The sequence below is a fragment of the Oenanthe melanoleuca genome, chromosome 1A, assembly GCF_029582105.1.
Source record: "Oenanthe melanoleuca isolate GR-GAL-2019-014 chromosome 1A, OMel1.0, whole genome shotgun sequence".
Lineage (NCBI taxonomy): Eukaryota > Metazoa > Chordata > Aves > Passeriformes > Muscicapidae > Oenanthe > Oenanthe melanoleuca.
This window is the reverse complement of record NC_079334.1, coordinates 27549654-27563712: the sequence shown is the minus strand read 5'-3', so window position 1 is coordinate 27563712 and position 14059 is coordinate 27549654. Positions and strand designations below refer to the sequence as shown.

Sequence of the window (14059 nt, the reverse complement as noted above, 5' to 3'; positions counted from 1 at the left end):
TGAGCTTACTTGGCTCTTCACCAGATCTTGGCCATTCTCAGACATCGAATGATTGAATTATTACTGAGATAATGTTCTCCTTGGTTTGAGAGAAGAAATCACTAGAAAAGGATAAAGAGAGATAAGCAATGTTTAAGAGGAAATTTCAGAATGATTCAGGAGTTATTAAGGATGGAAATATTTTTATAGCTCTGTGATTTTGGCATTGGACAAAATTTTAAATACATTCCTGAAAGATGAGACACTGAAACATCTGGAGAGATATGAGCTGATACAAAGCCACTTACTCACATTTCATGCAGGATAAATTTAGACATTTCTAACAGCTGGAGTGACTGTGAGACTTGGGCAGGGCCATGGATGTAAGCTCCCAGAAGTTCAGCAAGGAAACAGACTGATAGCCAGGCTGAAGAGCAGGGCTTCATCTTCATCATCAGCAAAAGGAGGATTTTCCCAGTGTGAGGGGATTCAAGGAGGTAACAACACTTTCCTTATGTCCTGAACAGACCACTGCAGATCTGGGTGGTGGGAATGAACTTCTACTGCTTCTGTAGGCCAGTGACATGCTAGTCCCCTCTATAGATCCCTGGCTCAGAAATGTCTGCAGGAGGTTACAGACTGAAATCTGAAATCTGTAGTCTGCATCCCATCCACCCCCAATGCACCACCAAAACACACTGCTTTGAGGAGAGGGTTTGTGACAATGCTGGCAGGGACATGGGGTGCCCCAGGTCCCTTTTTCATGCCAGGGTCAGGCCATGGGCTGTAGCAGCCTTGTGTAACCAGAGTACTTGCAGCACCGTGCCCTGCAACAGAGGGGACAAAGCTCAGACCACAAACTGGGAGGTATTTTGGCACCCTGCTGTCCTTGCCTAAATAAGACATCTGAGCTTCTGGAGGCCAGGCAGGTGTGGGAACTCTACAGGACAAATGGCTTAGATTTTTAATGGGTTTAAAATTGGTTTGAAGTCAAAGAAGATGAGATTCATTGATCCAATGTCGACTGACGTTCTTGAGAGGCAGCCAAGAAAAACAAGCTGCCATTCAGAAAGTCACTGGAGAACAAAGGACAGAAGCAGGAGATGAAAGGGGGAATGAAAAAAGCATAAAGCCACCAGCTCCATACATGTATCTAGTAGAGGTCTGCCATGCAAGCACTAGTATCTAGTGAAGTCAATTAAAAAAGATTTTTCGTTCCGTAAAAACCTGTTGATGTGCTTGAAATGTCTCTTACTTAACTGAGAAAATAATTTCTGATTTCTAAGCACATTTCAAGATATGAATTCCCTTTCCACGGATACAGAACAAGTTCTGGGATTTGATATGGTTTAAAATTAATTAAAGGGGTCATTCTTCTTTCTCTACTCCTCCTCTAGTGTATAAAGCAATATTGCATTCACATTTGATGATCTAAACTGAAGTTTCTCCTTTACCCTGTACTCTTTATTTCTCCTTCTAGTGTAGAAATGCCAGAGAAAAGAAAAAAGCAAAAATGTAAGTGGCTTGGGTCTTTTCTATCAGTCCTTCCACTAAAAATTCTGCTCTAAAATGTTCCACAGAAAGCAATACTCATTTGAGTCTCCTGCTTTATTTAACATACAGTATGTTCCTCATTGCTGTAGCAGCACACCCCAAAGTTTGAGCAAACTCCACTATTCTTTGAATGGCAAGGAGATGTGAAACACATTATTTTTTGTACATTTATTTCACAGGAATATAGACATAATGAAAGTAATCAAACTATCCCAGCCTGCCAAGGAATAAAGAGACTGACCCAAAAGCACAGGTTCAAAACTGAGCTTGGAGAAAAGCCAGCAGTGACTCAATTGCAAAGGGTCAGTAATCTATATTTTCTATCTTGGGACAATGCTTTTTTTGGGTGAGTAATTGTGTGGGTTTGTTTGTGGCCTCCTACACACAGAAGCTCTGTATTTTGGGCTGAAAAAAGCAATGTCCAGTGGGATTGACACTGAACTGTCTGACAGCAGATTTTAGTGTCCAGTGAGCAGCCATGATTGCTTATATTTTTGAAAGTAAGAATGCAGACAAATTTTGGGTTTCTTTCCCCCAGTTAATTTTCAAGATTATTCTGAAACAGTAGACTAAAGGACAATTCCTAAAACCAGCAACTGTTCTGCATATGTCCACACAACAGCCATAACATTCACAGTGTTGCTGGGACACGTGCTGTCTTTATGGGCTCTTCGTGTAAGAATTTTAATTTATCCAAAGTTGAAAGTTTAAAGCTTGTGCTAGCTTGTTCCAAAGACCTTTTGTAATATTAACTGAATTATGTCAAGTATTTTCTGTCAGCTATAAGATTTGTCATAAATCACAAGAAATCTTGTAATAATGTAGGTCTGAGCATTATGTCTCCAAAAAGCCCCTTTCATAATGGGAAATACTGTCTTATGCTTTTTAATGTCTTTTTTTCCTCCCTTCCCTTGGGCTGTGCTTTTTTCTTTCTTTTGTCCTTTCTAGGGAAATTAGAGCTTTCCTTTGGACTAACTGGAGAAAATCAACCATTTAGTTAAATTCTGTGTTTGTACCTTCTTTATCTCCCTGTAATAGAGGCAATTTCCTTTCATCTACACAAATATTTGGTGCACTGGACTCCACAGTTACCATTTAGTTTCTCCTCAGTAATTTTCCACTTGAGATCTTTTAGCAAAGATAGAACATGAGTGAGCTTATGAGAAAGACTTCTATATGGTGGGAATGGTTTAGAGCCAAATCCATCTCTTGTAAATGAGCAACACCTACAATCATCTAGCCCCAAATACCATAACCAGGTAATGCTGCCTGTTGGAGCAGATGGGACTCACAAGGACCATCAGCTCCAATCCCTGGCCCTGAGCAGGACCATCCACCATCCCAAAAGTCACACCATGTGCCTGAGAGTATTGTCCAAAAACTTCTTGAACTTCTGCCAGACTTGTGTTGTGACCACTTCCCTGGGGAGCCTGTCCTCATGGAGGAGCAGCTGGATCCCACTCAGAGCCACCTCAGTGTATGAGCTTCACCTTCAGGGGGGACAAGTTAATCTGAGTCAGGGCACCTCATGAGACAGAGCTGGATGCAGCAGTGCAATCAGGCAGGAGCTGATTCCGGGCTCTGCTCCAGGGCCTTGTGCAATGTGGACTTTAGGCCTGAAGTACCCCTGAAATGACAAGCAGACACTCAAAAAAGCTTTGAGCAGCAATTAAGTGACAAGCAGAAGCCAGCACCAGCCCCCTGTAGATCCCCTGGTCAGAGCCACTCAGGGCAGTCACGCAGCAGGGAGTATGAAGTTTGGGAAATGAGTCTGAAGCATTTGGGGTATTTTTTTTTGAACATTAGCTGACTGTCTGGGCAAATAATTTTCCGCCTATGGGTGTCCTACAAAAAGTTGACTAACATGCTCCACTAATGAACCTTTGTGACTGGGGTGCCTTGTGGATGAACCAGTATGGTTTCTAATTCTCAAAGCAAACACCGACATTCCCTAGCATGAGTAAGTTGAGTGGTGAGCAGTGACTAATGAACAGCTGGTATGAATTCCTGACACTCCTGGAATCCAGAAATATGTTGATGAATTCTGGCAGAAGTCCAAATATTTGCAAAGTAATGACTAAGGTGGTAATGAACTACAGCTGACTGGCTCATTCATGTTTAGAGGCTCAGTGATTTATTCCAGTGTACACCCAGTATCTCTGACCCAGTTCTGGGTCACCTTCTCCTGTATGGAAGGTGGTGCATGCCTGGGGATGCTACAAGCAGTGCAGCAGAATGGGGACCCACTGGAGGACAGGTGCTGGTTTGCATTGCACACACACTCCATCTAAGGCAACCAGGACTTCTGGCTTGTGTGAGGGCTCCAAGCCCCTTCCTATCTGCAAGGCAAGGTGCACAGGCACTCTAAAAATACTGGCCCAGGCAGAGCATACTTCTGGGAAGAAGGAAACTAAGCATCAAATTAGGAAATGTCTCATCTTGTACAAGAACCAGTGCAGTGAAGACTGGAGTTGATGAAGGAGATGGAGTGGCTGCCAGGCCAGCAGGGATGGAATAATTTAGGATTAGATCATTTCGAACTGCAAAGAAGATTATACTCTGGAAATACAACCCACAGACAAACAATAGAGAAGGATAGGAAAAACCTACGCTAAAGAGCACAGATTCTAAGCTGCAAACATATGTATTTACAGATGCTGACAGGCACCACTAAACCAGTGTCTTCTGCTGGGCCACCTTTTAATGCTAGATTTATGCCAAAGCCCTGCACTGATTCCATAGGGCTCCATTTGACATGCACAGAGACAAATATGACCAGACCATACCTTGGACAATGTTCCTGTGATAGCTGGGTATGTATTTGGCTTGTCTTCCAGCCTTCTTTGCAAGCAGATACATTCAGTATATGCAAAGACAGGCATATTTCCCAGCATGAACTAGGAATGTTATTCACAAATTTCCTTTGGTATATTCAAGCAGGCATCTCAAATTAAACTAAACTCAACCCAACACATGGCCTCACTTTTCCCATTTTTTGAAAGGGGTTTATTCTAATGATAAATTAATTTAACTGTCAGGCAAAATCACAGATGGGCAAACACGACAGATTGATGCAGCCAGATGAAATAATGTTTGCTTTTATCCACAATCAGTGGGCACAGCAGTGACAGCCTTTTAATGCTGCTTTACAGGAATCAAGTGCTCTGAAACTTCACCGGAATTATGTCATGAGAAATAAATAGCCCATCTGGAGCCAGAGACAACAGAGAGTATAAGGCAATGGTGGTGCAAAATTGCTTCAGGAGGAAAATGAGTCCAGAAATTGTTGAATGTAACAAACCCAAGGACTGAGAGGAATCAGCTGACCTGAGGGAATGTTTCAGCTCTCAGTGACTCCTCGCAGGCCAGTGGTGAGGTCTCCACATCATTCAGCAGCAGTGAAAAACACAGCAAAAGAGTTTTCTTGGCAGGAGCCACTTTTCCACTGCTGCCTCCCCGGCCTACTCTTCCTCTCCCACTGATAGCACAAGGGCAAGAACCCCACCATCCATGGTCTGTCTCCACTTGCTGGGGGTTCCCACTGACACACAGGGACTTTGCACTGGAGCAGGATTTTGTGTCAGGCAGGGTTTTATGGTTTGCTCACTGCCAGATTTGAAAAGAGGAATCTGGACCACTGATGAAGTTCTCCCCTCTCTCTGCAGTGGATCCCCTGACTCTTTTGTCCCAAAAAAGCCACAGCTGTTATTGCTTTCCAAGAAAAGCAACAGTGTTGTGCTAAATGTGCCGACTGGCAGCAGGTTGGCATTGGGTTTCTTTGTTAAAAGATAACAGAGCTTACGTTTTCCGGGAGAAAGAAAAGTCCTATTGATATAATAATATCATGCCAGGCAGACAGCCCTGCTTGTGTAATCCACTTTGAGCACAATGCCGTGTTGTGGCTCGAGCATTGTTTCCAGCTGAAAAGTGGCTGTGATTTGCCTGGTCAAGGACGTTATCCTGACTGACGGCTCTACAAAAGGAGACAGCATGTGTGGCTGGCTGAGAGGCCAGGGGAGTCCACCTGAGGGGTGAGGGGATGGGGCGAGGGCTGGGGCACAGGGACCTTTCCCTGTGTGCCCCTCCTGCGGGTCAAAAGGGTGCCAGGGGCATTCCACGGAGCTGGGGGAATCCCACGGTGCTGCTGGCATCCCACAGAGATGGGCTGCCAGGGAAGCAGAGGTATTTCTAAACCTGACAGCTTTGTATAAACAGAATTAGACACCATTTGCAAAATCCCTTGATTTTCACTTTGTATTTTTTGTGAGAATGCTTCTAAATAAAGAGTTAAGAGATAGTACCGGGTTGTAGGCAGGAATCTGCCTTAGGTTTAAATCTGTAAATTGCCCCTTTGCCTTCTATCTCCTTGACAATTCAAGTGAAATCAGAAAGACACTGTTGCTTCAAAGTGTAGGTCCCAGCTTCCTTTGGAACACACATGAGTTTTGTCGCAAATATGATGAGCCTTGTGGGCACTTCTGTCACCTAATGGGCTAAGCTTTCTTCTTGCAATATATCTATGGAGTTAAAGAGTTTGTAGCAGTAAGTCTGCTGTGAATTTTGCATGTATATCTACTAACTCTCAAGTTGTGGAGTATTTGCCATTGGCAAAATTGTGTCTTCTATGTAAAGTGGTTTATTACAACCACTTGTGTCATAATGACCATCCCTAGGCTTTTGCAAAACCTTCTTTAGGGCTAAACTCAGCTCTCAAGTAGACAATGATAAATCTGGTTCATACTGAAGTCTTACAAAGGTCTCATCCTAGACATTTAAACTGAGGGCAAGTTTTACTCATGTGATAAGTGTATAACAACAGCATGGCCAGATGAGTGCAGGAGGAATCAGATGGATAAGCAGGGCAACAAATGCAGGAAAGAAGAAATTTGTTCTTCTCTTTGGAGCTTGATACTCAATGTCCTATCTCCAGCAAAAAAATATTTCAATATTTTACTGATGATAAATGAGCACTTGCAGGACTCCAGACCAAACCATCCTCATTTTCATTACATACACTAGGACATAGCACCATGCTGATGGCCAGCACATGTGTTCTGCAGCATCAAAGTACTGTTCTGCTCTCTGAATAGGAATTTCAGGATTTAAGTGCCAAGTAGCCCTGTGCTGGTCTTCAAAATTAGGCTGGCTTTCCCTCTCCTCATGGAAAAATGGGTGTGAAGTGCTATGCCTGTAGTGAAATCAAACTTTGCTCTGGATGTTCCAGGTTGCCAAGCTAAGTGTGGCTGGGACAGTAGCTGATTACTGAGAGAAGTGCATCACCTGCAGCCTCTGACACCACCTCCTAGCTAAGGCATAAAATTTTTTGACAGCTTTCCATCTGGTACTGACCAGGCCTGAACATGCTTAATTAGTGAGATCTGATGAGTGCTAAGCCTGAGGTTGTATTAATCTTGTTCTAAATTTGGACACGTGCTTTGAACTAGTAATACAGGAGTTAAAAGCATCATGTAAACAGGATTAGACTTGGCTCCCAAAACCTTGGCTTCTTCCTTTTTTGAGGGAATAAGAGACAGCAAGAAAGCACACAGCAGAACAGATGCTTCAGACAAAAATGGCTAGCAACTCTACAAACACACCTTTCAACATCTGTCTCTGAGCATGCAGGAACATGGTGTGCCTGGGGTCCTGCCATGGGCTCAGCACCTGCAGGGGGGACAGTGTGCCTAGGAAAGCAGGGAGGGCAGTCTGCCTACAGGCCTGGCTGTCCCACTCAGGAAACACATCCCACGGGATGGGGTGCACATCTGCACTGACTGGAGCAGCAGTGCTGTGGAGCAGCCTGTGAAGGTGCATTGTGATCCAGCCTCCCTGCTGAGAGGGAGATCAGGACATCCACTGCCCTTAAGGGGAGCTGGCAAAGCCATCTGAGCAAAACTTCCAGGTGGAAAACAAACTCCCCAGGAAAAGAACCCTTGTAAGGTTCACCTTATGGTTGCAACACAGCACTTAGGTTGTTCTCTGGATCCAGATCTTCTGTTTCTGAACTCCAGAGATCACAGACCAGGCAACCACTGCCTCCAACCAGGGTACGGTGCTGACACAGTGAGCACTGAAGGAAATAAAATATGAAAGCCTTCCACTCAGTGCTACGGTGCAGGCATTTATCTGGGGATTTGCAGTCTCAGCAGGAGTGCACAAAGAATACACAGAGCTTGATATGTTTGAAAATATGTCAGATGGCACTGAAACCCGTGCGCTGATGTATGTATGCAGCTCAGCATGCTTCATATATCTGAAGTATGGCTTCATGGGGGGAATTCAAGGTAATTTTCCAGATGAACGTCTTCATATGTGTAAATTCTGTCTAGAACACTCAAATACAGATTCTGGTCTGATCTCTCAACATTTCCCAATGTAGGTATTAAACAATAATTTATCATGTCTTGTGAATATAACCATGGATGAATCCCAGTTTTGGAGCTCTGGGTAGCATGAATGCTCTGAGAAATGTATGTTCATGTTGTTCCCATCCAATATCCAGCATCCTCGAGCAGAGATCTCCCAGGCTAGCTAGAATTCCTTAATTTGCATTTCTGTTTAAGAGAGAATTAAGTCCCCTTTATGTGCTATTTTGCCCTCTTTTCTTTTTCTCATTTATGAGCATATGTTTCAGAATTGGAGTAAAGTGCTTAGAAAAAAATCTCCCAGCTAATGAACAAAAGACAGCATTTAATTTACTCACTTTCAAGTAAACCAGGCAAGCCATTCAGCCATTTGTAGCCTAACAAGATCATCAAGGCTAAGAGGCTTGTATATACTACTCGTGTTGTTCTGGTGAATTATTTGCCTTGTACTTAGAGCAGCCTGTAAACTGTTTCTCTCTATATAATGAGAAGGAATTTTACACATGTAAAGAATTCTCCATGCTTCAGTTTACAGATGTGAATTAACAGTCCTTGCCTTCAGAGAGCTTGATGAAAAAATATATGAGGTATCTAAAATATTATAAGAGGGGTCAGAAATGGCACTAAGAACTCAGGACTGGCTGCTTTTCTGGACTCAGCCTGCTGCAGTGAAAGAAGCGCTTTGACTTCTGGAAAGTGTATTTAGGGGGCTTGGAAGGAAGTGTATTAAAGCAAAAAAACATTGTCTGGAGAGTTTGAAAAGCATCCTCTATTCTTCTTTATGTATTTGTTTTCCCATTGAAAAGTAGTTTCTGGAACGTATCAAAATGTGATACGGTTTGCTATGAAGGTATTCCAAATATTATGAAATACTCTATATATAGCTTGCATATCATAAAGTGAATAAACTCATCTTCTGAAACCATTTTTTCCTTGTCTTAAATATTTCCAAATGAACACATATCCAGAACCTGGATCTCTTCAGACACTAGGAAAAGTAACATCAGCTCCTTCCTTTGCCCCAAGGAACATTAGACAAGCAGCTGTTTTCTCCACTTACAGAGGTGGTGGCCCTCGAGCATCAATGTCCTCTAAAGGTTCTTCCACTCCTCTCTGAATTCTTCCTCACCCATCTCCTTCCAGACTCCTGTGCTTCACCAGTCACTTTTGTCTTCAAACATCAGAGTCCACCTCACTTGCAAAACTGTGGTCTGGACCATACTGAGAAGAAAATCGGTGCAGATACTTTATTTGAGATTTTAAGATATGAGTCACTGGGGGCTATGAACAACACAGCTCTGTTAGTGGCTCTGAGATGCAGCACTGAAATCTTTTCTCCTTTGGACTATGTCTCTTTTGGCCCAGTCAAGATTTCTTTTCCTTTTTCCTTATCTTGCTGAGTCCAATTCAAATTTGGTGCTGAAAATGAACTTGTAAGAAAATAAACAGAATGTGCATTTTCACGGTCATGCAATTTATTTTTTTTTTTTTGCATAAACAAATTTTTTTGTAGTTGAGGAAAGCTTCTTTAATTTTAGTTTGGTAGTCCAGAGTTCCTTAAAAATAGATAATAAACCTTGTTCCCTTCTTTGTACTGTGTGCGCTTAAATCAATTCAGGAATATGAACCTGGTTCAGAAAACTGGGCACTGGTGTCACTGGTGAACCTCCCAGAGGAGGAGCCACATGTGGCTGCCTCCCTCCCAGGGTTGTTTTGCTGCATGCAAAACCCCATCAGCACTCCTACCTACACCACCACTCACAGCTCCTTCTTCATAAAGTTAGAGTTTCTCCCTCTAGCAACAGAACTTTCCTTGTGGGAAGGACAAGACACTTCTGTGGTTTATCCCAACAGCAGGCTCTGTTTCTGCTTGTCTTTGACAAAGCACACATCTACATCCATACCCATTTAATTCTCCTGCTTTTTAGTCTCCCATGAAATTCTGCATCTAGGGATTTTTTTCACAAAATTCTCAAGACAGCTTGGGAACAAACATGTGCCTTGTTTACTTAGCAGTATCTTACTGCAGCCTTAGACCAGGTCAGACAGCCTTTTAATTTGGATTAATTTAGTTTCTTCCTCTCTCTTTGCACCATGTTCCATCAATAGCTCTGTTTGAGGCCACTGGGACAGTACCAGCTGTCACTTACAGCAGATGATGTCTCTGTCACATCCAACCTCTGGGCCTCTGTTTTCACAAGAGGTAAGTTCCTCTGGATCTCTAGACAGACCACACAGTTTAGACTGCATAAGAAACCTAGAGCAACATATTTGACTTTCTTTTCTACAGCTATTGTCCCTGAAATTGTATGATTTACTATCAGTTCTATCCAGATCATCTTAATCTCCACATTTGTCTTTGAGCAATTTTTCTGCCTGCATCAGATCCAAATGTAACATTTTCTGCTAATGTCAACGACGTGCTCTTACCTCCAGCTCATTAACAAAGCTGTTAGAAACCTTTTGTTGGTTCTCAGCATGATTTACTATGTGCTGCTGCTTCTCATGACTAAGGGAGGGCTATTAGAGGGTCTGGAACATAGCCAGTGTGCCTTCAATTTTTCCGTGTGTCCATAGTTCAAGTCCTGCAAGACAAGCTGCTTAGAAGATAGAAACAATAAAATAACACAGTTTTAGACCATGGCCATTTCCTCCCTCCTGAAACAGAAGTTGCTTCTTTGTGATTTTACATACTCTTCAATACTTCAGCAATAGCAGTGAGCTTTTCCTGACCACAACACTTGAGTACTTAGAGAGCTGTGGTTCAGAAAGTCTTTTTTATTTCTAAAGTAGCTGAGCTATGGGAACAGCACACTGTGATGATTCTTTTTATTTATTTACTTATTTATGGTCTGAGTTGTTTTTTCTTTCTTTGCTGTCAAATTAGGCATTTGCTTTAGAGTGACTGTTACCAGTCTTGATAGGTGGCATTTCCCTACAGTAGTGCTGAAAATTGCTTCTCTTACTGAAACCATTTCATGTGTCTGCATTAAAATTTGCAAAAAACCTCATTAAATTTTCATTGTCTACCAGTATGCAGCCAGTCAAAGACATTACAAATAAATGGTTTTGCTCTTTTTGAGTCAAAAGACTAAACCTGAAAACATCAGTTAGAGGACACAGAGTTCAGGGCTTCAGTTTGCATAGAAAATTCTCTCAGATATCACACAAGATATATGCAGCAAAGGTGAAATAAGATTCCCCAAGTCTTGCTCCTGTTTCATTAGAAGCAAGGGCATCTGTTGCCTGTAGTGACCAATCTACTCAACGTGTCTCTTGCTGGGGGCTTTGATTGAAGATCTCTTCTTTGTAAGCATCACCCTCCAAGCTGGAGGTCAGGTAATGCCATTCTGTGACTGCCAGAGAAAACAGCTCATCATGGACAGCCCTCCACACCCCTCCTGCCAAACCAGTGAGGAACTTCTGTTGCTGATTTTCACGCACAGACGAGTTACATCCAGAGCATTTCTGCCAGACTCAGAGGTCCCCTGTCTGCCACTCCAGTGACAAGGGGCAGTGAACAGGATCTCACGTGCAGTTCCTGACTGGAACTAAAGTCACAGAGCACCTGGATTTTAAAAGACAAGCTGCAGAGAAAAGTGAAAAGCAATATTTAATAGTATTCCCGGTTCTTTTCTTGCTTTCTTTTCCCAGGCTGATACCTTGATCAAGATGTCATGGTGAAGCCAAAGGAGGAAGAGAGACAGCACTTGAGAAATCAGACCCAGGAGCTCAGAGCTGAACTGCTGCCTCGAAATCAGCCGATGTGTGCATGCCTGAGCCTCCCATCCCTCCGAGCAGCTGTAGTTTCACTGTAGTATCATACGACCCCCTGCTGGCCTCATTTTTCTCCTCAGCACTTCTGGCATTCCAGTTTTTCTGGTTTTTCCCTCCTCGGGGATCTCCAAGGTGTCACCTCCTGCAGGCACTCCTTTCTGAGGATGCGAGTGGTGTTTTTTGGGAAGGATGGCCTCGGCAGGGCTGCCCAGCATTGTCCTGCTCGCTCTGCAGCGGTGGTGACGGTCCCTGGCAGGAGCCGAGCGTATCTCAGGCTAATGAGTTGTCAGAACCCCGTCCCCGTGCCTCGCCTCCCGGGCAGGTTATTATTATGAGGGCTGTCAGTGGCGGGTGAGGATGGGGCAAGCACTCCATTCCTGCAGCCAGCGGGGAGCTGCGGGTCTGTTCACAGGGGATCAGCGGGGTGCTGTGGGAACCGGCCAGCCCTGCGAGCGTCCACCAAGGGCTACATTCACCACAGCGCCGTGGGCTCATGGCGAGCGCAGCAATGTATGCCCTAATGAGTCAGCCGAGGGTGTTCTGCCTGCCTGAATGTCTTTAGTGTGGCAAAGCAGAGTGGACATTCCCATACAATAGTGGGCTTAAATTCAGCTTCGCACCGATGTCTAATTCATGGGCGGAACGGCTTTTGTAATACCTATAGAAGAGAAGTACAGTAGGTCATTTCTTCAACTAATTGGAGTTGACAATCCCATATCTGTCCATATCTCAGAGCCATTTGCACACAGTTGGAAAGGGAGGCGTTTCGTCTTCGCTCATGTGGTCAGCCACCGGGAAGGGAAAATAATGTATGTGTGGGTTTCTGCTTCAGGCAGGCACAGATTTGCTACAAAATCTAATATAACTGGCAATGGCTTTTTCACTTATTTAATGGCAGGGTTATCTTTCTTAGCTTCATTCTCCAGCTTTTAAAGGATGCTTCCTTTCCCTGCCCACGGTTCAGTATCTCTGCAGGGCACCCTGTTATGACAGTCAGTTCGTAACAGCACAGAGACTCAAGAGTGCACAAGTCTTCTGGGTGCCATTATAACCTCAAGGGCCAGAATAATACAAAATGCCCTGCTTTGCAAACAGGAGTTTCACAACGTGCTGAAGGCCTCTAGCTGGACATGTAGTAGGGGCAAGACTGATTCCTGAGCCCAGGCCTAGAAGGATAAATCGCATTGAAGGTGTCACGTGTTTTAGTCTTTTTGAGCATGACGTGAACTTCTGCTATTATCACCACTTTAACTGTCTCATTCAGATACAGCAGTTGTCTTTGAGTGTACACAGAGAGTATTAATGCTTCCAATTTAATCTGGCACAGAACACCTAAAGAAGAAAACTTACCAAATTCTGTGAGGAAGCCAAATGGGTATTTTGGAGTCATGTGCCAGTTAAAATTGGATTATCCCCTTTCTCCAGCAGACCCTTTTCTCCTCAAAAGCATCAGCCACAGAATTTGGTCCTGTCCTCACATATGGCAGTGTTTGGGAAGAATTAACAGTGGTTTGAGTTAACTTGGGGGATTTAAACTATATATATATATATATATTTTTTTTTTTTTTTTTTTTTTTTTTTTTTTTTTTTTTTAATGAGAGCCTGGGTTTGTCCATTTGTCATGGTAAAACCTCCACACTTGCTCAGAGCAATCCTCAACTCTGTAAAATCATACAACTAGATTCCTGGCCTTTTCCATTTAGTAAAATCTTATTTCACATGGGATCCAAGATGGAGAGCCTGGTAAAATTGCCTAGTTGGTGCTTCATGCTGGGACTGAAAGAAACTGTAACAACACCAGGTTGGAGACAAATAAGCTTTACACCTCAATCTTGTTGACTTAGAGGTCATTTAGTTGTTTTTGATTTGACATGGAAGTTTTGTAAGATGCTATAGAGCTGGGAAGCAGAATAAATTCACACAAAATATAAAAAAACATGAGATAAATTGCCACTTTATTTTTCTAAATATGTTCATTAAGGATATTTATTTATTTAGGAGGAAAAGCTTTACTATGTTTTTGCTTTTAAAAAAATAATGATCTGCTGGAAGTGTGGGAAATATGTTTTAAAAAACCCAGTAAATGGAGCACACGTCAGTAAAGACAGCTCAATTTCGTTACGGTGGTGTGATCACAAAAACATTTTCTACCATGCAACTTTTAATTAGTCTCGCAAAAAATTATTCTGCTTCACTTATACAGAGTACAGTAAATGGCTACATAAATGCATAAGGAATGAAATAAATACGCTTTGTTCAAATGTGGTGACCTTTGGGAAATAAGATGATAAGAGAATGAAGTTTCTTTCTGTTTCCCCTTGTATTTATCATGTGGCAAGTCAATGTTTCTTCATGAAATACAGTAATTATGATAAAAAATAAAC

At 42.8% G+C, this 14059-nt stretch overlaps 1 long non-coding RNA gene across 1 annotated transcript; it reads left to right on the top strand.

Moving 5' to 3' along the window:
* The first annotated feature begins 390 nt into the window (after positions 1-390).
* Positions 391-12553, top strand: LOC130267075 (uncharacterized). Its single transcript, XR_008843061.1, has 3 exons — positions 391-476; positions 10008-10101; positions 11553-12553. It is a non-coding gene; the product is annotated as an uncharacterized LOC130267075 (long non-coding RNA).
* Positions 12554-14059: the final 1506 nt, after the last annotated feature.